Source organism: Gallinula chloropus, assembly GCF_964237585.1.
Source record: "Gallinula chloropus genome assembly, chromosome: 1".
NCBI lineage: Eukaryota > Metazoa > Chordata > Aves > Gruiformes > Rallidae > Gallinula > Gallinula chloropus.
The window spans coordinates 76735798-76763340 of NC_140085.1; the positions used below are offsets into that span (position 1 = coordinate 76735798).

Below are 27543 nucleotides of genomic sequence, written 5' to 3' on the forward strand. Positions count from 1 at the left end.
ATTTTTACTGGTGATCTCTGCAAAACTTCAGCTCCTCTAGGCTGGAATATGCAACTAGGAAGAAACTTTTAACTAAATTAATTTTCATGCAAAGTTTAGAGACAATCTGGAAGATGTTCTTTAAAACTAACAATGAAATTTGAAATAACTTAAACTGAACTAATTGATTTTGGATTTTATCCACGTTGGAATCTATTTTCTGATATAGTGGTAGGGAGAAATGTTTAATGTGGGTATGACTGGTAAATGCTACTACACTTTTATACTAAAACTCTTTTTATTTTTGTTGAAAATTAATTTCTTGCCTGAAAAGGATTAAAATAATTTCCCTTTAAAGGAGGTTTCACTAGATTGCTGCTCTATCTACACTACACCATCCAGTTGTGTATTTATGTCATGACTTGCAAAGCTTTTCAAGGCACTACTAAATGTGCTTTGAACAGATGGGGAAAGGTAATGCATGCCATTTTGTCAGCATAGACACACGCTGATTCTGACGCAAAAAATGACATAGTAGTATATTGATTTTACATACATTTCCATATGCTTAAATAGCTTTAGACTGTATGTTAGTGAAGCATTTATTTTAGGATAACAACACCATTTAAACTTATTTTTTTTCCATTTATCTTCTTGTTATCAGAATCCATATTTCATTCCAGATATAGCTGGTTGGGTATGAAGAAAACAAAGAGGAAAAAAATAAGTCAATCAACCTACCCATCATCCAACATAACGTATTGGCAAAACAGATAATTTCTAAAACATTCAAGACTTCAAGAGTGCAGGCCATCAGAACTGCCTACATGATATTCTGGCTACTCCATCCCACCTCACTTCTTCCTCACAGTCTTTAGGGTACAGAGACCAGCTTTCCTCAAGTCCACATATTCAGACTCCATTTCTTACTCCTCAAATGAGCACTCCTGTTTCCTCACACTGGCCATTTGTTACCTCAGTAAAACAGAAAAAGGAAATATGTAATTTATTCTCCCCAAAAGGTTCAATGCCTGCCCACAGAAGGGGATGTCTGAATCAAATAACAGGCACCTGTCACCACAGGGAAGAGCCATGCTCCCACTGCTGCAACAAGTTCCATCAGACCTATTTGTATGCATGCTCCCAACTTTACCAAAAACAATAGTGTTGTCCTCTGCTTCTGCCAAGCACTTATTCAATTTTATTTCTCTTCCAGAGTTCAGTACTAGTCTTTCCTTTTTGCACTCTCTACATTTCTGACCTGAACTTTAGGACGAAAATAACACATCTCAGCTAGACTAGAAAAGAACAGTTCGGTTTAGATCAAGCTCAGCCAGCAAGAGCCTCAGCTAACTCTGTGGCTCAAATGCAGTCTGAGCTGTAGCCCAGCTGGATACGGCTGCAGCAACAGCATTATCCTGCTTAAAACCCAGAAGAGTGATGCAGGCAGATGCACCAACTAGTTCTAGCTAAGGTCACCCAAACCATTACTCCCCAGCCACCACCAGAGAGAGAAATGTAGCAGAGACACATGAGCCAGTGGATTCAGCCTAGCAAAGAACTCCATGGGTTAGTTAAAGCTGGTTAATTTTGTCAGAGTTACTACTGGATACAAACCTCTGAAATACCAAATTTCTTATAACCTGAAAGCCGAGCTTTCCATCAAGACAGTGGGAAGAATATTTTTAATGAAAGCAAAACAACTTATTTTTTTCTCTCAGCTTGGGGACAGCTGAGCCGTTTTGGCTGAAAAATTCTTTTAAATTTATTTTTTTTTAAATGTCTGAGGCAAACACCCAAAATGGAAAATATCAGCCAAAGCTGAAATCATTTGGCAAGATATAAACAGCTGAAAAGAGTTTTAGGATGGAAAGCATCAAGCAATCTTTAACACAGACATAACTTCCCATACCTCCTACTGCTTATTTCCCCATGTTCCTGCAATGGTCAGGAGCAGGGGTCTCCCCACCAGCACTTGTGCACCAGCACACGGCAGAAGCAGCTCCCAGCTTATGGGGCAGGTTTCACCCCCAGAGCTCCCTCCTATATCTGGTCATGAGCTTTAGTGGCATCCTAAGTCAAAGAGATGTACAGAAGTCAGTAACAACTTCACAACTATGACAATAAATAAAATTGCAGGAAATTAATGAAGGTCATATGCTATCAATATCCATATTAGGTTATTTCCAGGCACAAGTTCTTGAATAGCCATTAATATGCCAAGAGTTTTAGAATACCTTTTAACAGAACATTTACAAAGTTACATAAACACTGCAGAGAATAAACCACCATCCACCTGGTAAAGAGGAGTCCTGTGGAGGAAGACCAATTCTGGGGCTTGGTGATCTGTCTTCAAACCACCTGACCTCAGACACTGTCAAAAAGGGGCTGCTGAACTTATATCAGACACAAGTCAGTATAGTGAAGCCCTCAGCACAAACTACCCAGCAACAGCAGCCAAATGTGAACCCCAGGGCTAGGCTTCAGCTTCCCAAATCCCACCTTTGTTTGCAACACATATATACACCTATTACAGGTGTTGGGTAAAGACTGTGTTTCGTTTTTACAAGTAATAGTTTGCCTTGAGCAAGTGTAGCTTACAATCACTGGAGGAAAAGATTTTCTTTGGTGAATTAAAATCATGGAGTGATTTCACTAGAAACGCAAAGAAGCACAAAGCTAAAAAGATTAACAAGTAAATATTTTCTCTTTTTAACTCAGTGACATGAAAGATCAAGACCTTTATAAACACCAAATTAGATTTCACAAGCTTGCATGGTTGAGCTTTGAGCAGAGAAATATTTTGGGGTGCAAGCCAAACACTCTGGGTCAAGGGAAAAAAAAGAATTAAAAAAAAAAAGTTGACCATAACCTGAGGCCTTGGCTCCAGCCAAGTGCCTGTTGTTATGAAAGCAAGGTGCTCCACACGATCTAATCATAGCACTAAACCTTGTTACAAGCCCTTTTACAGCTCCAATATCTGGGTTACATGGAAACACGCTGGAGAGCCTCCTTGTACTATGAAATAAATGTCATTCTGACTGGCATCCTCTCTTCCAGCGAGTAATTTCCCTCTGCTGATAAATCGATACAGCAAAAACAAATGAGAGCGCACAATGGGCACATTGAGGATTACATTTTTATTCATTTCAGAGCCCCTGCAGCAGAGTTTTTTAAACACAATAGCAGAAAATGATGCACTTGAGCTGAGGGGAGAAAAAGGAGAGAGTGCCTTAGACAGGAAGAGAGGAGGAAAAGAGCAAGAAAGGAAGAGAAGAAAGAAAAGGGGAGGGGGGGGGAAATAACCTCAGCATTCAGAACACAACTCTAGATTTTAAAATGTCTTAAATTCATGCTGGCTTTGTGTCCAGTGAGCATTTAGTTTGACTCATTTCTAAGTTCCTGCTATTTGTTACAGCAACAATAATTTGCCTCCCCCCCACAACCCCCCCCACTTCCCTTTTTAAATTTTGATACTAACTATCCCACGTTTTGCTTCAGGGAGCCCTTCTCACCCCATCAGTCACCGCAGCTGTACTCAGACAAACAGGGCACTGCCAGCACTGCCCATGTCTGTAAGGTCTCGTACCAAAATGATTGTGTCAAAAGGCTGACAGTGATGTCCTGCTGCATTTTCTTACAGTTACATCTAAAACTTCAGCGTTTCAGCTCAGGGAACTAATCCAGCATCCAGTGGGGTCAGCAGACATATTTTCAGCAACCTGTAGCAGGTTCCGGCTCAGCTCCAAAGTAAACAAGACCCAGCCTGGTTGCCTTTAATTATACACGTGTGCCTCAAACTTAACATCTCAGTCTTCCCTATTTATGCAGCAGAAATGAACAGAGCAAACCTTCTTCCCTCAGGGCATTCAGCCAAAAAGGGTGCAGCCACGGATTTACTGAGGCGCAAGCCCAAAGGCAGGAGCCCAAGGTGTCAAGAAACTGCTTGGCAAGCCCAGATCTAAAGAGAAAGTGCAAGGCACATCAGGACATCAATAGCATTGGTGAAAGGCTCAGACTTTAGGCAGTCACCCACTGCCAGCAACAAGTCAGGCCAAGAGCTCCAGCAACCTCAGCATGTCTTCAGGAGACATGAAACCAGGACAACCAAGGAGCCTGGGGCAAGACACCATACATTACAGTGTAACTCTGACTTGAGGATAGCCCACGCCAAGGGCAGGAAGTCCAGAGCACATGCAGTCCTTGTCCCTGAAGAGGGGCTACCAGCAAACGCGAGCAGGGCTTTCATTTCATCACTACACATCCACCAGGAACCGGACCAAGGTGACAAAACATTGCACATTTACTGCCACGGGACCACTGGTTTGTGGCCACTTTCAGCGGTGCCATGGTCTACGTTTGAACCAGCAACCTCAAGGTGAGGAGCTGTTGTATCTCATTACGAGTTCCCCATGCCTCATTAAATTTGCATTTATTTGGTTCGCACTGTTCGTGGTTCCTACAATGACCAGCTAGAAATTACACAGAAATGTGCCTTTTTTCTTACTTTTCACATTCTCCCCCTTACTCCCTCCCCCCCCCCCTTTTTTTTTTTAAACCAAAAGGCTGTAACACAACAGCAACATAATGCAAAGTGAAATCCTTTTACAACCCTGGGAAGGCCAAGATGTGTGCCCAATAAATGTAAGCAGACATGATATCCTTTATAATCACAGCAAGATGAAGATGTGAACTGAATAAATGCTTTAAAAACATCATAGATTCTATTAGATGCAAAAGATTGAAGCGTTAGGCACCTTTTAGCTCAACTTTCATTTAATTTACTGCTTGCTGTACTGTAGTCTAAAGGGAGTGAAAAAATCCTCTCTCTAATTTTTTTTTCCTTTTCATGAGCTGACCAAGGAGATGAAATCTGGGTACTTTAATTACCATTCAGAGCCAAAGGCCTGGCCTTTGATATGGAAATCCCACTTCAACTCCAGCTTGCTGCTGCCTTTCCCTGTCCCCTTCTCCTTCCAATCTCCCAACATGAATTTTAAGTAGTCTTGTCAACACCTGACCGTGAAAGCTAACAGAAGCCTGTGCTGCTAAGTTAGTGCTGTTGCTATTATTTTAATTTTTTTCTTCTTTTTGTTTTTTCTTTTTTTTTTTTTTTTGGGGGGGGGGGGGGGAGCATAAGGCAGGAGAGGGCAGGTTAGAAACCAGCCAAACCTATGTGACTAGATTTCAGCACCTTCTCATTCCTGTCCGCACACGGTACGGCCCGGCTGCATGCAGCAGCTCATATTAAAGGGTAAAAGAAAGAAGAAGCGGGGGGGGGAGGAACGGATGAAAGCTGTCATGTACAGTTACCCTGTTATTGTCATCTGCCTGCTGCATGACTCCCAGCTTTGCTATAATTATTAATTGCACTTGTCAACTGTCATTAATTCCTCTTTAGCATCCCTGTCTTGGAGTAATTAGACAGAACAGCCTCACTGCACTCATTGTTTTGAGAGGCCCCTGAAAGAGCCCAACGGGCTCTGTGAAGAGACAACCATCATTAATACAATAGAGCACCTCGGCATTAACCCTTTCCAAGGTGCAGATATCAGAAACCATCGTCTCTCTCCTGGCTCACATCTTCCAATGGCTGGACCTCCACTTCTCTTTTCTTTATGAGGCCTCCCATCCCATGACTGAGGTACAGATGTAGGCTTCAGGTGCTTTGGCCTGGGGCACCCCACCTGAGACGCTGCTGCAAGGAGGCCTAATTTTCCACAGCAAACCCCAGCTGTCAGTCAATACACTATCATGTGCCCAACTCTGAAAAAGGCAGCACAAAATACTGGACTGTTGATAAAATTAAAGCCTTTGCATTTTATTTTTTCATTTCAGTTTATGGAGGTTCAGCAAAATAGCAGCTGCAGGATGCCAGCACTTGATGCTCACTCACCCCAACCCCCATACTTGAGAAAAGGGATTCAGAGCTCTTGTTCTGACTGCGACTGCTGAGAACCTGGTATAAGACCCCAAAGCCCAGCTTTGCTATCACCTCACCATTCCTAGCCCCCCATGAGACACCCCCCAATACAGTTCCCCTGACCATATTACGGCACTGCAGCCGTACTGAAACTCTCAGTTCAAGCCCAGCCATCTCCAACACTTACACAGGTACGAGCGATGACCACGGCCTGCCTTATGCTTGGCATTTACTTGGCGGCTGCACAGATGACGCGTGGCAGGGAGTAAGGCTCTGCCCAATTTGGAAGGCTAGAAAGCACGACAGCTCATGTACATGGAAAAGGTACAGTAAGAGGGCATAACTATGGGTCTGTGAACAAGGGACAAAGCAACCAAGTGGGACAAGACTGTATTTCTATCACCAGTCTTGAGATCAAAACTGGACTTTCCACTGGAAACAGTAAGCTGCTGCTGGGGAGCAGGGACGGGGAAATGTTCAGTCTTAACTTCGTTTCACTCTGGCACTTTATATAATAATGGTTTTAAAAACCAAGGAGGAGCTAGAGCAACCTGTTGCTGCAACAGGGAAAGCATCTCTGCAGTTCTACTTTGTTTAGTGCTTAGGTTTACCTCTGCAGCTAATCCACTTGCTCATCTTTTTAGTTGTAACACTGAAATTCAAAGTTCTTATATAAAAAAGGGAAACCAACTAGGCAGGCAATAGTCAGACTGTTTTACTGCTGCCTGAGGATACTCCAAGAAGCTCCAAGACCTGTCTGGGGTCCTGGGAAATAAAAAACCTACACAAGCAGCTTCTCAGTTACACAGCTGGAAGTGGAGAGGGCACAATTTATTTTTTTTTTGTCCCCTTCTAAAAATCTCAAAAAACGCTCTTATTCACATTAGACAAGCAGTTTTGCCAAACCTGATCACATCAGCTAACATCTTCAGCAACAGTATTCCTCAAATGATTTATTTTAAATAAAGCTACATATTCTGGTTTAAAATTGAAGCCTAGAATACTGAAAATAAAAAGAAATTTTCTTCTGCCTGCTAGTTGAACTGCAACAAGAGAAGACTGTGAAAAAATTCCCCCCCCCATTAAATTTTGCCTTTTCAATGCTTACCCCACTGAGACCATCAAAGCTAAAAATTAATGAAGCAAATATACTCTGAATCAGGGCTTCAAAGTCATAAAATGTTGAAGAATTTTACTCAGAGCTTCACCTTCTTTGGATCTGGTTAAGTAGCTTGTGATTTACTGAAATAACAGAAAGATTTGTATAGAGGCATGTGGAAGATATTTATAGTACATATAGAACCAGAAAAATCTTTCATAAGCATATGCATCAGATTTTTGGCACTGTGCACCCTGCATCAGAAATAAGAATTTGGCCATAGATCTGATCAGCAAACCCTCCTTCGCCTTTCTCTATTGTGGCTACAGTCAGCCGATGCAAAAATTAGAGTGCTGCTTTTTTCAAAACAGGGCCCAGCTCAGCTGCACATTAAGTATCATCACTGATTAAATCCCTTCTGCATTTTTTAAAGATGGATTTCAGCGTTCCACCAAACTGGGCCCGTCTTCTATAACAAGTCTGTTGGCAGCCAAATCTTACTGTTGCCTTATTAGTGAGAAGGTCTGTTAAACCACCTTTAAATTGCACACAAAGCAAAACTTTATCTAAAGGCCAGATTTAATACAATAGACACATATTACCAGTTCCCAAATGGCTGGTGATACTAGTTCCTCAGGTAAATAAATAAATACAATTTGGTTATCCTTTGATAACGCCAGATGTTGAACTCGCCTTCTTACATGAGTATGCTCTTGGGACAGATACAAACCAATCCTGATCGCTGTCAATGAAAGCACCCTAGGATAAAGCTGGCTGAACTCACTGATGATTTCAGGTCTTCAGCATGATATGCTGAGACATTTCTGGGATTCAGCCAGAAGCCACAGCATTGGCTCGGGTTATTTCAAGAAGGTGAAAAACAATAGGTGGTTAACAGCCATTTCGGTGTGAATTCACACGCTTTCTGCAGTGAACTTCTGTCACCAGTATTTTGATGCACGGTTGGGAAGTTCTGCCAATTTAAAAGTGCAACTCAGAAGGGCTCTTTATCAAACGGATTCAGCTGTGAATCCGTGCATTCCTCTGACCCTTAATGCCTGACCCCTGTAAACGGATATTCCCGAGTCATCCCGAGCCCGCTTTCCTTCTCTCTCTCCCTCCCCTCCCCCCAGATGACACTAGTTAAAGCAATTAACAAGACTAAAGCATGTACAACGTGTACACAACCTTAAAAACACACCGATATCATTAGAGATAATAAATTCTCTGTTCCGCAGTCTCTGGGATGAAGAGCGTTCAAGTGATGATTAACCAACAAGCTGAGTGTTCAGCTGCGATCTCAGCCCATTTTGAACCGTTTTTGCCCACGGCAAACTGAAGCAGCAGATTAACCCCCCCCCCCAAACGGATTAAAAACCCAGTTAAATGACCATCTTTAAGGTCATTACAGCAATAAGTAATATCCATATATACAGATATATATTATATATTTATATTTTAAGCAAGAAGAAACCCACAGACAATCCTTCTCCAGAGGATTACTTCAATGCTTTTGACTTCAGAGAGATTGAAACTGATTCTCCTAAGCAAGCAGCTTTAACCTGAATCAGAACTCACCTCTCTGCCAATCAGAAAGAACTTTTGACAAGAACTTATACTTCCTAACAGTTATATGGGCCTTAATCCTCTTGGAAACAGTTTTAGGTCATTATTCTGGGAGTTATTAGGTTGGAAAACAGCTTCTAGGCAAATGATGCTATTCACAAACCTTTTACACCAGAAATAATGGTTGGATTATTTCTGCCTCAAAAGTAGTCTTAAGGTCTGATTTCTGATTTTCTTTATCTCTGGAGTTCCTGAGAAAAGACACAGCTACTTGCTGTTAAATAAATAATTAATCACAATAATAAGTTTAAATACATAATTTTTTTAAGGATTATAATGGTAGTAATAACAGCAAGTTTGGATTTTAAGTGGAACTAAAAAGTAGTATTTTATCTCCTGATATCTAATGTAAAGTACGTTTCCAAGGGCATCTGAACACTTCGGTGCTTCCCCAAAATATCAGTTTCAGAGGCTTTTATGAATCTTCCCCCTGCCCCTCATGTCTTCTAAAGCATTATTCCTTTTCCACATCCATTGGTGTCTCACAGCAATAGAGAAAAATAAAAAAGTGATCTTGAAGTCTGCTCCTTGTGCAGCAGTCGAGAGAAGGGTGACCACAAATCCTTGAGTCTGGGAGTATCCTCATTTCCAGGACTTAAGAGCATGTGCCATTTCCACCAAAACGTATGCTTTGCCTTCAGCTGCCAGTGCTCTGCAGAGTGGGCCCACCGCTGACCCACCACTCAGCTGAGATCAAAGGACCGGCTTCAGGTAATCAAAATACTCCTGTATTTAAAAATACAGAATTATCTATTCAATTTTTTAATTTTCTGCCCTTGCTCACAGGAAGTAGATGGGAAATAGGGAATTCAGTATCTCACCCACCCCAGGTAGTTTCCTCCTCTTTCCAAAACAATTACCATTACGCATCACATGAATTTTCAGTAACAGATAATAAAAAGCATCATTTATCACAGAACCCAACTTTTTCCTCATGTTTCATTTTTCTCAATGCTTGCACATACAACAATGAAGAGATAACCCATAACAGAACTAGATCAAGTTTGTTTTGCAGTCCTGCCACCAGTTACTACCGCTGTGCACGTCTAAATCTCCAACGCGTGCATATAATGGAGGCTGAGGAGATGGGTCACGCCCCAGAAACTGGGAGCCTGTGGCATCACAAGCACTTCCACAAGCCCCTCCACATCTTCTCTCTGGTGGAGTATACAGGGACACCCCAAGAGTCCAGTACAAAAGCTGCAAGTCCAAACAGTTCTCCCAAAAAGCCATCATCTACTCATTTCATAGTGAAAGTCAAGCATAGAGAAAAAAACACAACCTCTCACTGAGAACAAGTCCATACAAATTTATCTGTGCTACAATGCAAGCTTTGCTTCCTCTGAGCAGATCAAATACTGAAATTTCAATGGTAATTTTTGCCCAAACAACCACCTCAAGATTTACCCTGTCACTTTTACATATAGCTGTATAGCACCCACAGTCTTCTTTTTCTCAATAAAACCAACCCGAATTAAAAACTCAGAAGCCTGCTTGCTGTAAACTAGTTATTAGTACATTTTTGTCCATCAATTCTTACCCTGAAGATGGCAGTTCTGTTCTTTGCAGAACAAGGGGGTCAATGGGAGGTAAAACTTCAGCATCACAAAAACTGCTGCACAAAGAAAGAGCAGCAGCATCTCTGACTAAATGCTTCACTGAGGAAGTGATATCACAGAATCCGGTGGCCAAAGGATTCTGTGGTATCACTTTCTAAAGTATATTAAAAATGTATTAATTTGCCTAGATGGCAACTTCATCATCATTGCTCAGAAAAAATCCAAAAACCTACAGGAAAGGCCTTCTGAGGTAATCGAAAGCTAAAGAGACTTAACGTAATTAAAAAGAAGAAAAGAAAAAGAATTGTTGCATTTGTTCTCCTTAGTTATATTAGGAATAAAAAACAAAACTAATGTAATAATGTATCCCAGCAGTTCAAATCTTCTAATTTATGTAGAATGGATTATTACTTAGACAATCTGACCTTGGGCAAAACTTCCTCAGTTGAGAAGATTTACAATCTAATTATGCAGGAAGTTCTGCTGAGACAGTTTGGGTGCAATGGTCTTCTATTACATTAGCTTAGCTAAAATTGCTGCTTCTTTGCTTGCTTGGTGTTCCAAGTACTCATATGAAAACAGAAAGTCTTTTATTCGCATCCTTTATTTCCCTTTAGTTTTTCTCACCATTACTGTATGCAGAAGCACTCGTTCTCAACTGCAAATAGCAGCGAGGGGCTGAGGTTGTTAATGGCATACTACAAGTTGCCTTTCAGGCTTTTGCTTTGGCCTCTGCTTAGTGAGCTGACTTTAAAAAGGACCATCAAAGTGCTTTTCATAATTTTTACAATGATAGTTGCTGGGTTATTGCTCCCCTCCCTTATTGCAAACGCCCCTTTAGAAAGCCTGAAGCTGAAATCTGTTCCTGTACACTTTCTTTTTCATCCTGCATGCACAAAACTAGTTTATTTTTGTAGGGTTGCTCAGAGATGTTTGCTACTGTCTCAGACACCTGAATATTTTTAGCAATCTATTTCATTAGATCATAAAAAGAACCCTCAACACATACAAAAATAGCATGAGCTTTACAAGCCTGTAGAGAAGGAGACACGAAACTTGGGTCTAACATAATCTAAGGTATCTTTTTCCCCCCTAGATATTCCAGTGTATTGATATAGTTGAACATACAGACATGTCCGATGTTAACATAGATGGAAAAATCTGTGCCTTTTTTCTTTACAGTAAGTGTTTTGATTTCAAAGGGTCAACAGATCATGTCATGGCCTTCAGTCTTGATAATTACCATGTGTAGTAATGCACATTTTTATCTACAGGTGGCAGACCTTTTAAAATCATCTTCAATCAAATTCATTAGACATTTTTGTGGATACTACCACCCACATTAAAAAAAGTAAGAATCTGCAGCATAAAGTTCTAATTATTGCTGTTCAATTTGGAGGACAGATTTGTCAACAAAGTGGCTCAAATCTCAAAGGCTAGCGACCCCTCTCAGAATGAAAGCCTTAAAAAAATAATAATAATTTAAAAAAATCAGATTATATGCTTTTTATTATTTAAAGAATCATTCAGCAATTCAGCAAAGGATTTCTTTTCTTCTCTCTCAAGTAGAAGTTTCACTTCCTTGATTATTAAGCACTGGTTGGTAAATTAGTGATTTCTTCTTTGATAAGCTTACTTAGAAGAGGAAAAAAACAACCAAGAATCTCACAACTGACTTATGGCAGTTAGAAGAGTGAATCATAAAACCTTTCGTATCTGAATCAATCATTTTAAAATAGCATGACTTACACTGTCAGCTCATACGCATGTCTAAGATGTCACTACGAAGCAGAAAAGCACTGATTTACACCAAAATATGATCAATCACGTACTCCTGCATTCAAACTTAATAAGAAATTGTGTCCCAACAAGTCAAGCCAAGCACAAAGACTACTATGGGATCCAGCAGACACATTAACTATGGGATTACCTGTATCTGAGTGTCCTATCAGGCCAACAAAAACAATTAGCCAGAATGGCTCCATTCCATTCTTCCCTAACACCAAAGAAGCTTCATTTTATGAAGTACTTGAAGAATTTAGTACTCGGGATATATATACTTATACATCAATACTGCTGAAGAATTACACATATATTCAACAAGTTTATAGTAATTTAGGGAAAATTGCTCATCTTGCCAGTAAATTTTAAAGAAAAAAAAACCCAAACCCAAAAATCTTTTTAAATTCTCTTTTTGGGAGTTTTCAATAGATTGAAATAGAACTGCAAAGCAGCTTGAATGAGTAACAAAGTATAGATAAATTTAAAACATTTACCCTGGGAATACACATGCTGAAGAAAATCCTTATTTACTTGCTGATATGCCCACTCCTCCCCCTCCTCCCCAGTCCAAAAGAGTGGGTGAGAAAAACTGTGTACACTAATGTCTTCTGCGGTAACCTAGTAACCTTCTTTTTCTCCACGAGCTCTTCCTTCATACCCCACTCTTCCATATTGCTAGCCTTCCAGAGTAATTGCAGTATGTCTATGTCTTTATATGGTTTTGTTTTCCTACCCAGTGCAGAGGAGTTGGGATTATTTTCAATCTTCGGAAGCTTGTAAACAGGATCAAACAGGAACCCGGTCATCAGCAAGAGGAAGGCTAGAAAAATAAAAGCAAACGCATATCAACAATTTTATTTTAAAAAGAAAATACATCCAAAACATGAAACAAAAGCCTGGGCTCTGCTAGACATCCCCCTCCCCATTCCTTTTCATTTAGCTCATGAACTCTTTTTTGCAGAACAGAGGCTGGTGTAAATTAATGTGTGACCCAAAACATATCACATGGAAAAGCTGCCATAGAGATATGTAATAGAAGGGGGAAAAAAAAGAAAAAGAAAAAGGACGGGAAGAAAATAAAAATAGACATTATTAGAACTAAAGTGGCACCTCTTATGATAAATCAATACAAGGATCGAACTAGGAGAAGGCTACAACTACATATTCCTGCATTTAGATAGCTAGCCTACACTCACCAAGTCTGCTTTTATATCCCCAGTCTAACATGCTTGTTCGCAGTGCAAACACAGTACTGGGAGTAAGAAGTCATCTGCATTTCCCTCTGCTCTTAGTTGTCACCCTGCAAGGAGGAGGGTTACTCACATGCTTACTCCATGACTTAGACCCCTGCTTTGAGTATCTCCAAGCTGGACCTGAGCTTCCTGCACAGCTGAGTGGCATCTTCCCTGGGTAGGACGAAACCCAGAACTTCAATGACTAACATTTGCCTCTGTGACTTCCTAAACCCCACCTCGTCCTGCACAGTTCAAGAGCTGTGGCTGATGGTACTTTATCCCAAAGCCTTGGCCTGCTGGTAGTGGGGGAAGAAATGTTTTGTGACACAAGGTCAAGGCAGGAGATAGAAACTCTCTGCAGAGAGCCATGACATTGTTGCATGGAAGAGTGCAAGTGGGTTGTTTGACCCCATTATCACCTTTGTGCCTTAGTTTACCTGGTTACAAAACTGGGAAAATAAGTTTCCTGTAACTCCCAAGTGCACAAAGAAGTTACTTGGAAACATGAAATAGTTGTCTAGGTGGATCACATACATACAGTTGCATCAGTAAGTCTGAGACTACACTTGTGGCATAGCAGAGTTCACACAAGCCAAAGTCCACATCATCTCAGGTAAAGCCACTGTCCTTTAAGCCAGCTTTTGCATCCCTAACTGGTGCTACAATCTATTAATATCAATCTAGCCTAACCAAAATAAAATCATTCATAGTGTAAAACTTAAGTATGAGTAAAAAATAAATAGGAATTTATTTTATTTTTAAACTACAACACACACACAGACTCCAAAATCAGTAACCTCAGCATATAAAACCAGGGATTTTTACTGGTTTAACTTGATGGAATTACTTTGCCAGGCCTACAAGGTCTTAGGGTGCTCCATGAAAAGCAGCAACACATAAAACTACGAGCAAGTTGGTGCATAGTTTCCAGAGACAACCACCCCTGTTTGCACTGAGGTCTACATGCAGGACAAGCTTTGTGAAGATAAACCTCCTTTTCTTTTATTGTTTTTGATCAGATGTGCAAAAAGGAATGTGTTTTCTCTAGAAAAGTTTCTAAAAATTTCTTGACAGTTCTTCAAAAGTGGTCTTTTGCTCTTAGCAAGATTAATATCTCTGTGGGCTTTTCAAATAAATCTATTTTTGGGGGTGGGGAGTCAAGTATTCAGTGCCAATAACTCAAAATTTCCATAAAGAAAAAGTCAAGCTCTGTAAGACCTATCAGTTTACCTGGTTACACCATCTCAAAGAACCAGAAAATATAAATTGCTTGTGTCAGACGAGTCATCTTATTAAACATTCATCAACTAATTAGCACAATATAAAATGTGTCCTTTATGTTCCTTCCCTAACCAACAACTTTATTAATACAGCAGACATGCACCAGAAGCTGAGGAAAGAACAAGCTTCAGTCCACTCGCTCCTGCTAAGGATGAGACCCCAGGCCTTTGAAGACAGGTCCCAGCATAAATCAGACCGGTAATGCTTGTTTACAGTAAACAAATACACCACCACATTTTCATCTTCCACAGCAACCTGGAACCAAGGCAGGGTGGTACCCTACCCTTCTTCATTAAGCAGAATACAAAAGAAAAATAACACTGGTCTTACTCATTCTTGTGTTTTCTACTACAAACTTTGATCAGTAATACTTGCTTATCCTTGCTTTGTTTCCAACTTATCTTGTCCCTTTCCCATCTCTTCTTTAGAGAAATTTTGTGATTTTCCCATAAATCTAGATATTTCTGGATTATTTTTTTTTTTTCCTCAAGAAGCCTCATTTTCTGTTGCTCTGTACTTAGCACAAGGTCTTTCACAACCAGACCTGGGCATCAACAGGCACAGATACAACAAGAAAACAAAACAACAACAGAACTACAGTACCCATAAAAATAATAATTTTATCTTAATAATAAGAAATAAATCTCATCTGGATCCAGGTTAGTTTACAATTGTGGCCCACAGTTCATTCATCAGATGTTATGGGTTGGAAGGGACCTTGAAAGACCATCTAGTCCAATCCCCCTGTCAGAGCAGGATCACCTAGAGTAGGTCACACAAGAACTCATCCAGGCGGGTCTTGAATGTCTCCAGAGACCCCACATTGTTAATAATTTCTTAAGTGCTAGTTTTGTCTACGTAAAATTTTCTAGCTTGCATCAAACATCCTATGTAAAAAGGGCTGTTTTATTACTGCTAGAAAAAGCAAACTTGAGGCTAATAACCAGCTGTGAGCTTTAACATGTAGAGAAAGATTTGTCCCCCCACCCCCCAGCCGCATGAACAGACACAGGAATATCTATATGGGAAAGGACCCTTTGGAAACATCAAATCTATATGGAATAACCAAAGCTTTAATTAATTTGTTGGAGTAAAAGTAACAGTGTGTTTATAAGTGTAAAATGCCACCTAATTACAACTGATTGTTAAATAGAGACTTCAGAAATCATTGTTCTTGGCTATGGTCCTGAATGGAGTGACAGAACCAGCAAACAAGGATCTGTTGCCATGTGAAGAAACCTAGATCCTGCTCTGCAATTAAATTCAATTTCACCTTCCCTGTGGTTTCCATAGGATGAATCATAGCAAATGTAGACTCTTAACTATTTCATAGAATCATTGAATCTTTAAGATTGGAAAAGACCTCTAGGATCATCAAGTCCAATCGTCAACCCAACTACTAAACCATGTCCCAAAGTACCACATCTAGATTTTTTTTTTAACACCTCCAGGGATGGTGACCCCACTAACTCTCTGGGCAACCTGTTCCAATGCTTGACAACCCTTCTGGTGAAGAATTTTTTCCTAAAATCCAATCTAAACCTTCCCTGATGCAACTTGATGCCATTTCCTCTTGCCTTATTGCTTGTTACTCGGAAGAGACCAACACCCACTTACCACAATTCCCTTTGAGGTAGCTGTAGAGTGTGATAAGGTCTCCCCTCAGCCCCCTCTTACGCAGAATAATAAACTATGCCAGCTCCCCTCAGCTGCTCCATATAAGATTTGTGCTCCAGACCTTTCACCAACTTCACTGCCCTTCTCTGAACACTCTCCAGCAGCTCTTTGTCTTTCTCTCTTATTGCTATATAACATGTCCTACAATGTTTTTGTTTCTACAGCAACATGGTTTGAGGACCATTATGTGGGAAAACTACAAGGGCAGCATTCCAGACAGCAAGAGCTCTATGCACAGGAGTTAAATGCATGGAAAAGCAGAAACAGGAGACCCAAGAAACCCTCTTCCAAGAAAAGTCCCAATAAAAGAGAAAAACTTAGGTATGAAGAAGCCTCAAACTGCAGCACACATTTTTACAAAGACTGCTACAATATTATTATAGATAGCTCTACATTATATACTGTATCATACATCCTATACTATGTTTCATGTACTGTATTATATTTTACTAAGATTATTTTTATTAACTTCCCTGAATAGTTGTGAAAACAACAGATCAACAGACTTCAAAGTAGAAGTCTTGCCTCTGACCACAAACTCCACACCAGCATCCCCAGACAACTGTGCCTCAAAGAGTCTTCTACTGATGTAGTTTGCAAGTTCCTTCTTTGTGTTCAACCCTTTGCCTCTTAACCAAAGCCACCAGGAAGATAGTACTTGGTGACAAATGTTGTGGTGGCTTTTCTGTGATGATGACAGTAGCTTGTAATAGAGCTTTTAGGAAACATCAGAGCAAAGCCTCAAAATGACTAGTCAGCCCTTCTCCAGCACCACACACCAGCAGCAATTTCTGAAGGCACAAGAGGTAAGGGTGGGCAGCCATCAGCTTCCATCTGCTGAAGGTGGGCAGTTCCACAGTACTTACTCCTGGGATCTCATCTGACCTAACCTTATCTGCATACCCAGCCTAGTTATCTAAATCATCTAACATGTTCTTTGTGAAGTAAAACACTGCTATCAAAGATCTGCTGGATTTTTCTTACAGAAAATGCAACCATTTACAGTCACTGTGACTCACAACTTTTCGTATTTCACCTGTGGGGTAGTTAAAGCTGCTTCCAGTTATGCAGAGTGTAGAACAGAATGAGAGAAACACAGAATCATGAGGTTTCCGTGCGTACTTTCATTTTCACAAGAACTTCCTGAGGTTTACAGCTATTAGGTTTTAACTCTTCAAGTCTTAAGCCCACCCATTAAAGAGGAGGTGAGTTAGTGGAGGAGCATAAAGCGTGTTGCTACACCTTTAGATGAAGTCTTTAGTGTTTTGGGGTATAACCCAACAAATTTTTATTCACTCTTAAAAAACTGAATGCATAAGAAAAAACACAAATGTCTTCGAAAACCTGTTGTCTTAAAAAGACTCTAGCTCTTGCTTTCAAACTATGAACTCTCATTTCACAATCCAAAATCCAGTCTATGTATGGGCCCTTTCAGATCATTGCATTTGAGGGCGGGAACTAAAGAATCACAGGCCAGCTCTGGTTGTTTTTCCCATTCCAAACCAGCCAAAATTAGTCTAAACACAGTGGACTTGGGGTTTGAGGTTGGATTTTGTGGTTGTTTGCTTTTAAAGTCACTTTTCTGCTAGAAAAATACCAGATGGCTCATGCAAGCTTACCTCCTCAATATCTACCTGTTCACATGGTTGAAGAATAGAGAGGCATCTAGAGGAGTGGTTTTTGGTTTCGTGGGTGTTTGTTGGTTTGGGATTTTTTTCCTCTTTTCTCTTTTTTTTTTTTTTTTGGTGTGTTTAATCTATTTGCCAGAGTCATTTATCCCGTATTAGATAAAGTATAATAGACTATACCGAAAGGGTCACTGGCCTTCCATTTAATGATATTGCCGGCACAAATCTACATTTTCCCGACAGTGTCCCTCAACACAGAATAAATGGCTGATCTCTTCACAATAACAGCTGATTTCTATTTATTAAGCTAAAAAGGTCACCATTTTCTACGGCTGGGCCGCCCTGCACTATTGATAATTTTATGCATAAACAAATGGCAAATTTGTGCCACATAAATATGCATTAGCAATTACTTTTTCCTCGGGCAACGCTCGCCGCATGCAAATGGGTCCCTCACAGGGCCTGGTGGCTTTTGTTTTAGCTCTTGAACAGCTAAACAAAAGAGCACAATAAACAGTTTAAAAATTGCCAATCAATAGGAAATGCAAATGCAAAGGTAAATGGCAAGCAACTCGCCCAAACAAATACAACTGAACCAAAAAAGCAAACCAAAAATCATACAAGGAAATAAATAATTAAATGGAAAGGACTATTTCTTCCATCCCCACACCCAAATCTTCCAACTCTGGGTTTTAACCTTTTTGGTAGAGAGAGACAGCTAAGGTGCTCTTCATGCAGCAACGTGGAGGTGGTACTACCGCTGACCCAGACAGGGGTAACCAGAATGTGCACATGGGTTGAGCACACAATAAGCAGGACCCACACCAACATCCAAAGGAGCCAAAAAAAGGATGTCTGAGGAAATTCATAGTGGACCCTTGTTTTGGCTTTCTGTGACTGCACATTTCTATCAACAATTTTTAAAGAAAATCTACATGTGAGGGAATTGCTGAAAAAATCTTTAACATCTTCTGTAAACATTGATTAAGGATTTTATTACTGGAAGTGCCCAGAAAATACCAACTTATCTGTGCCTACATACAGATGTCTGTAGTAACAGCCTAATGAATGTTGTCACTTGAGAAACTTGAACTACATATAATTTCCTTTACCCCAGGGACAGAAAGCTTGATTTTCCCTTGTCTTATCCTTGGACTACTCATTTCCGACAGCAAACCATAGTTGTTTACAAGATGCAGTATAATGGAAAAATCAGACCCAGACACTAAATTGGTATGAACATGGAAACCAAAACTGACAATTTTAGGAGAACTGATGATTGCTTTGAATTTTCCCCTTCAACAGAGGAGGCTTCAGTGCTGTAGAGAACCGAGCATGACACGTACTGTGATTATCGCTTGTAGGAAGGCTATTACGTGTGGACAAAGAGTCCAGTTCAGTAACGCAGTAACAACACATTGTGCACAAATACATCCTAAGGCCAGCTGTATGACCCATCGAAGCAACCAGCTTTCTTTTCATGTAACTTTGAGGCAGTAACTCTGTTTTCCTAACTGGAATTAGGAAAAAGAAAGGTGTTAAATATAGCCAGCAGAGTAAGCTGCACCTCATTCTACAAATGTTTATTAAATGCTCAAAAAATAATTATTTCAACAGAAATTGAAGAGGATTAATCATGTACTTCAAGTGTTGCCCAGAGAGGGGACTTAATACAGCATGTAACCCACATACACACATTCCTATGATGTTAGTCTCCAAGATTATTTTTAACAAATAGGAATGTTCCTGTCAGTGTAAACATTCAGCAGTGATCCAACGTTTTTCCCATCCAATCGGCTGTCACAGAATGAAAACTTCACAGAATTCATTTCCATGAAGTATACTAAAAAATAATCAACAAGTTGATGCATTTTTTCTCAATTTCTTCCCTTTCTGTTTCCCTGGATTTGGCTTGTATCACTTTATAACAGCATTTTACACTAGGAGCTCTGATAGAAACTGATTCAAGTGTTAACGTCTATAGTGTCAGACCACTCCCATCCTAAGAGCACTCTTACACATGTTCCGCTATGGGAGAAGCTACATCAAGCAGATGACTAGATATGCCCTCACAAAGCCAAAGTCCTCATTTTAGGCATTCAGCCAAGAGCACCCCAACACCAGTAACACATTTCAGCCACAAATAAACAACTTGCAATTTTTCTAGTTGATGAAAAGATAATCAATACACGGTAAGTGTAAGATACGTACAGAACTACCCCCGTGCCATCAGCCTATCTTTGCTCTTTTTCTATTATCATACTTAAAAAAAGATATTGAGAGTACCTCCTTATTTGGGTAAGTGAAGGATACCTAACAACTGCATGCCCATAAGAAAGCATCCTCAGCTAAGACACACTGCCTTCTGCAACTGTCCTCAGCTGGGCAGCTGCTACTCAAACATGCCCATACAGTCAAAGGGTACTCACCTGACAGCACACACGCTGCAAATCCCAAAGAGTTCAGAAACAACGTGTCACAGAAATTTGCATTCCATTTTGTTAAGTTAAACGTGATTGAAAGACCCATGATTATACACAAAGTTCTCCTAAGGTCGGCAACGGCGTAAAAAAGGCATGAGCAGGTATACTAAAGCAAGATCAAATAAATTGTTTAAATGTCACTGCAAAGGTAGTTCTCACGAATGCCTGTCGCCAGCCTACTGCCATTAACATAGTTAGAAAATCTGTAATAGGAAGAAAATTATTACTATATAAAATATTCCTGCAAAGAGATGCTGCTGCAGAATTGAAATGAAAAGATGTAGCTCAATCTGTTAATGCCCATCCCACATGTGTGAATGTGATGAACAGTGGAGAATGAAATGACTGTTAAATCCCTGTTAACAAGTGTATCTCAAGCAGTATACGTAGATCTTGCTGTACTGGTACCATGTCTTAAGCTTCAGTGGGGCTATTCATGTTAATCCCCAAAACTAGCACTATCAAAACAAAATCTCCAGAAGACATACCAAGAGTGGTATCTTTCTTCAGTGGAGTTGGTTTTGAGAGAGGTAGGCAGCTCAAGAGGATGAGATGAGAACAGAGAAGAAATTCTGTCACATTCCAGGCCTCTGTCTCTCCAATGAGCTTGGCTTGTACTGTTTTAACCCCCATTTTTCACAAAAGTCATTGTTGCCAATAGTTCAAAGAAATCTTTTTTCTTTAAGAAAGAAAGAAATCAGCACTCACGTAACTGCAGTCTTCATAGAAACATGCCTTTTACATCAGTTCTCATTTTTCTTTATGCTTTGTTTACACCTTTCCAGTGGAAAGTTTTAAAGCTAAAACTTTCTACAAGTATCCTATTTCTTACATGAATCCAAATGCAACAGCAAGTTTAAGAACTTTAGTACTGAACAGAGCTGTCATCGATAGTGTCTAGATACTTGATGTATATATTTTTACGTGCTATATTCTTGAAAAAAAGATAGCTAGATAAAAACACAGAAGCTGGCACATCTATATGACGGGCTTTCAGAATGATTTAGTCATATGTCAATTCTTTCCTTGATGCAATAGGTAATGCACCTTATCAGATCATTACACACACACTAACCTATGAGGACACTCAAACCAGACTAATTTCAGGTATTACAGATTAATCTCACTTCCCTTTCCCCAGTCTAAATATTAACACTTCAAGCTATTTTCCTCCAATGCAGCTAAGCCCCCCTCTTTGCTTCTCCATTCTTCTCCCTTCACTTGATTGCTTTCAGTCGTTTTGAACTGGGAAATATAAAAAACTGTCAGCAAGAATTTAGCACAAATTAGTATCAGGAAATTAGTGTTTTTCTTAATTAAAGAAAAGATGATGGTTTTGTTCTCCCCATCTCCTCCTTCCTCTCTCCTCCCCACCCCAACAATAACCAAAACGTGCCTCTGCAATCAATCTAGCATCTGAAAAGCAAGTTGGATTTCTGTTCTCCTGCATTTTCACTACCGGTAATAACTCCATGATTAAGACTCAGCTGACAGTTCTCCTGCCATAGAAGCTGAAAAAAAATAAATAAATCCAGCTCACTCCTCCAGTAGCTGAATTGGTGCTGGAGCATGAGGGGGATGGGGGAAGACTTCCATCAGTCAGATAGGCATTTCTGATCTGAAGACATCCACAGTAATGCAATGCTCCCTGCTCAAAGCTACAAAAGCACCCATCCCAGGCAAGTACAGACTCCCAGCAGATAACAGATTTAAGTATTCCACTCAAAAATAGTAAGAAAGATTCTGAAGGTTTCCATATGAACCCGGCAGAATTGACCAAATGTATCCATCTGTTCGCTTTCATATAAGCAATATGTATGCTGCCAGTATTGGACCTCTTCTAGGGCAGGGCCCTGGGACTTAAATTACATCTGCCACTTCCCCGGTTTACAGCAGCCTCATCAGCAAAGCATGAATTTTTTTTAAAGCCTCAAAATAGCATCCTGAGGAAACACACAAGAAAATGACTATTTCTACATTTCCTCTCCTTTCTACCTGATGACTTCGCCTCAGTACCTAATCTTAATATCAAATGCGATGTTCTGAGCTGAGAAACATGGAAGCACTTCAAGAAAGCCTTTTAGTGTCTCATTTCCATCTCCTTAGCTCAGAAGGGACTATTTCATAAGCAAATTTGAACACCTTCAAGCAACTCATGATGAGAGTATCCAGAATCGAATTAGTTACCTCGCCTCTATTAAAAGTGGCAAAGCAGCAAATCCTCATCCTTCCTGGCAGTATATAATCACCAATACAGCTGACTAGAACCTCCAAATATGGCTGTACCTTACATATCCCAAACTGAGTTGTAATCATTTAATACAGACTATTTTTGAAAAATTGATATTGCCAATAACGTTGCTTATTTCAACTATGACAATTTTTTTTCAGATGCAAGCATGAAAACCTGCTTCCTTGAATGCAGAGCAGCATTTCTTACTTTGGCAACTGTGGAACATGCAACCAGTCAGTGTAAGCAACCCCAGAGTAAAAGGCAAAGTAAAATTTAGAGTAATTCAATAAATCTTTACACTAATCGTCTTCAGAGGACAGAATTCTTACCAAGCTATGCAGTCGAACCTCTAATGTACTTTGCATTTCTGCACTACGTATACTCAATGAAGCACACCACTGCTGGTCAAACCTCATCAGAAGTGTCCTGTGCTTAATTGTGTTTGGCCTAATATTATTAGAATATACATTATCTATAAAAAAAATGCAGCAGTAAATGCAGCAGCAAATACCACCAAAACCATGAGTATAAAAGCTAAAAACTGAACTGCTGTGGCTCAATGTATTACCATTCATGTCTTGAGCCACATGTCTTTTCTTAGGTCACCCTGGCTGTCAAATGACTGAACTTAAACCATACCTGCATGATGCTGAACTGTGTCTGGGGGAATATGACCATTGTGACTTTCCCTTTGCTACCATCCACCTGAACGCAGTTCCAAGCCTGGGGAAGAGCGGGCTCTCAGTTTGCACATACACAAAACAGACGTGCTGAAAATCCACATGCCCCATCCAATACAGCTCTGCATGCCACCCCTATCCTGCTAACCTGCTTCACTCTAAAGGCCTCTCCTCCAGCAGCTCTTCTGAGTCATCAGAATTTTCCCATGTGAACACCTGGGAGCTCACTAGCAAGACAGTGGAACCTCATGACCTTTTGCTTGCTTCCAAATTGTGAAGACAGACCAAGCAACCTGACTCAAAGCACAGAAAACAGTACTTAGAAAAAAGAAGCAACAGGGGCTGGCAGGAGCAGAGGAGCATGAAGCATGAGTGAAGGTGAATGAGGTGAAAATAAGTGAGTGCACAGCAGAATGCATCAGCACTGCCAGAGAACTCAACCCCTATAACCTGGAGTAACTGTTGGGCTTCTGACCAGCTGAAGCATCTTCTGTTGTCCACAACTACTAGCAGAAACATCTTTTAGTGGCCAGTGCATGCAGCAGTAATGGCCTTCTACCAGCAATTACTGCACCAGCTCAGGTGGCACTATTCTACTGAACACCTGTAAGTAACAGCTCTCTGATGACTTAAGTGAGAGGGAAAGGGCAGTGGAGCTCTACAATATATTCCTATTTTTGAGTTTTTACATTATAAAAATTATCTGATTTAAAAAAGGCTGAATAAAAAAAGTGAGCATTCAGCAAAATACTATACTTAAGACTGTACAGTCATTCCTAATTTAGCCATTGAAAGCATAAGCTAAGGTTCTGTCTTTGTGCGTATGCATTGTGATACTCTCTAATTACATGATCGCTTTCCAATTTTTTCTAGAAGGATATCACCCAAGAACAGCCAAGCTCTGGGAATGAAGATGAGTCGCATATTTAAAGGTGCCTGCTAGACCATTAACTCATTTGTTTTAGGTGCTGGAACATGAAAATTGAAGGCAGCAGAGACCTGCAAGCCAAAAAAAGGAGGACAGTTTTTCACGAATCAAAATACCATTGCCGGAAGCCCTTAGTTGTACATGTCCCACTTTCTGACCCAATACACCTGAACATATACTTGTTGATGCCATATTTTGCAGTCAACTGATGCTATATTTTAAAGATTCAAACAGTTATAATACAGTGAAGATAACACTTGGAAAAAGCAGATCTGACCCAGATGGATTTAGAAGCTTATCACAGCACTTGGCTTCCTCACACATCAAATGGAGACAGGGCACCTCTAAAGAATTGCAGGGAGAAGTCTAGTCCAAAAGAGCTCTCTCCACTCACTGAGGAGAGGCCTTCAGAGAGGATCATTTCTGCTTCAACTAGATACCTTCCCTTCAGGATCAACCACTCCACTGAAAGCCTAGACCCTCTACTAGCCTGTGGCTAGGCCAGCTTGGCACCTGGCAGCTTTGCTTCGGAAGAAGGGGAGAAAATGCTCTTCCTCAGGGTTTCCTCTCCCTCCTCCCACCTCCCCCACCAACAAAAAGTATACAGAGTTAGACCAACTTAGATAAACTGGATTGCTGCCAGGATTTAGGTTGACTGTAACTACACAGGAAGGATTTGAAGTGAATTGGACCCTTTTCTTCCCCTTCAAAAACTTTCCCCTCACATCTGTAAAGTGAATACAATACCAACAAAATGGGTGTTGTAAGAATCAACTGACATCATTTTATAGAGATAACTCTGAAACATCACAAAAGAAGTCCATAGGAAGTTGTTAATTTTCATATGTTCAATAATATTATGGGATTGCTGTTTTTAAAGAGGAGGTTTGAATGCATGCAGAATATGCCTGCCACAAAGCCACATAAACAATAAGGATTAAAAAATTTATATTGAGTACCTTCTCATTCTGTCAGCACCACCATTTCAGTGGTCTGATATGTCATCATGTAATTAAAGACTGTATCATAATGCATATGCACAAAGGGTCTGAATTAAGGTTGTGCAGACAAATCTAATTCTGGCATTTCCTATGCTTTGAGTGCCTGACTTCACAATCTTAGTGTTCATTTAACAAACAGTTTCTGTATGTAATACCATACATTATATACGCATGCCAGTAACACCTTCCACATTGCTGCATATTCTGATTCCGTGAGGTATGTTCACACACGTGAACATGCACACCCAAACCCCAAAAGCAGAATACAGAGCCCTATCCTGGCCAATGCCCTTTCTCCTTTATATAGCATATTCTCCTGTTACACATGCCACCATCAAGAACAAGCTGCTCAGGGGTGGCAGCAGTTAAAAACGTTTTTACCTTTGACTTTCAAGTACATGGAATACGTGTCAACACCCCAGCTTCTTATGCACTGCTAAAAAATGTTTCACATAGCACCTCCTGTGTATGAGCCATTTGTGGATCAGCACACACACGTGCACAAATACGTGGAGTTCTCGCCCTGGGCCCTGAACAGAGGGTCTCCTGTTAAGTACCACCTGCAGAGGTGACCACTCCTTGGCATTTTAAGAAGGCAGGTTTAGGGCAGACATTGCTGTTGGTCCCATGATACAAATGGCTTCTAAACCTGGAGAAAGGTCTGCTCTCCATCGGTGCTAGAGGTGTTGGCCATCTTCCCTCCTAACTCGCTGGCACAACTCCCATTGATTTAACCATGAGCATGATCAAATTCTTCCTTTTTACACATTGTAGTTCACTTTGTTTCCTTCCTCTCTTCAGATTTCAGTGCTTTTTCTACTTTCTGAGCAGAACTTTTGTCCCAGCCCTTCTAGAACTGGCAGAAAAACTCCATTAAGACACTTTGCTATGTGCTTTCTTGCTCTGGCACAGACTTTTATCATATGCCAAGCTCTGGTCAGACACTGGCATGTACTTACCTGATTATTCTAGCCTGTCACTGTATGTTCGCCCAGATATCACAATATCAATTCTAACTGGGATCTTTATTACACACAGGTAGTTTGGTCAGATGTTTTATTCCCAGCCAGGAAAAGATATATCAATTCAGTTCATATCCACTATTTATGCCCCAATAACTTCCCACAGGCTTTATAACACTGGTATTCACTAGATGCCTTAAATACATCTTCCAAAACAAAAGAAATAACCCACATAATCAACCTTAATTACCATGTTAAAATAGACATGCGCTGGTCTACAGCTTTCATTATAGCCCTATGAGGCAAGATACATCCTTTGGTCAGATTTTAGCACATGTGCTCTGGCAGATGAAAAATACTGCACTGAGGGTAAAAAAGAAAAATCAATCACCCTGGTTTGTACTAATGATAGCTACAGTGAACTCCAGGACTGAAATAATGGGAATTTCCTCTTGCACAGTTTCATAAAAGCAATGCTGAGCACTCACAGACACTAAGCCCACCTTGAATCTGAGCTTCCCAAGAGGCAGTTTGCAGTCTCACACAGTTAACAGTCTAGATCCTTTCCTCCTCCTCACACCAGTTTTCTCTCTCAATTTCATAGAATGCAACCTACAGTTGTCCTAGAATTTCAGAAAGTGATAATTTTCTGTAGAGGTAGTTTATCTGACATTGGGCCTATAGCACAGGAGGGCACTTGTAGCTTCTAATCATCCTCTCCATCTGTTCACCATAAGCAATGTTGATCTTCAAATTACACAACCTACACAATCCTGAAAGAGTCTTTTACTTTCTGGTAGGACAATCTGCTCCTTCCCTTTCCCTGTTTATTGCAATCTGCAGGATCCTTGCACTGCCGCACATACGGAGAATGAGAACATATCAATCCACCCTAAATGACCTCGAAAGGCTGAATCAGTTAACCAAAATAGGCAGAAACTGCAGCTTTCCAGTAGACTTCTCCCCCCTCAATGTTATTTGTAAATTCCTCTTTGCAGCACGCACCCTTCAGTAAGACTGATTCTAAATGCACACACCAAAATCATTAGGTACCACCACAGGATCCAAAACACTACTTCTACATCAAGCCCTGAGCCATTCTGCCCCGCACAGTCCTAATTGAGGCACCCAACCTCAGAGCTTGCCCAGCACTCTGTCACCCACACCTCTTCCCTCTGGAAAAGTAGAGACGGGCTGGAGGGGCAATGAGAAAGCCAACAGCAGGCACTCCATCTTCCCAGGGGAAAACCCCTTCAAAACAGAAGTGTGATGGGTGAGGTTTCTAAAAGAGAAAATGAGCAACCATGATGAGGAAGAAGAAAACACAAAAGTTCTGATGCCTGAGCATGGGTGCTCCCACAAATTCACATCAAATGGGAAACAGCTGTTTAGCCCTCCAAAACTCCAAATTACTTTTGTCTGAAAGATTTGGTAATAATAAAGTACTTTTAGTATTGTCCTTTAGTA

At 40.4% G+C, this 27543-nt stretch overlaps 1 long non-coding RNA gene across 1 annotated transcript in view; it reads right to left on the reverse strand.

Annotated features, from left to right (window-relative positions):
* Positions 1-27543, reverse strand: part of LOC311205171 — a 150712-nt gene that overhangs the window by 20781 nt on the left and 102388 nt on the right. The window contains exon 2 of the long non-coding RNA XR_014618143.1: positions 12702-12788. This is a non-coding gene — a long non-coding RNA (uncharacterized lncRNA). The remainder of the gene's footprint in view (positions 1-12701; positions 12789-27543) is intronic.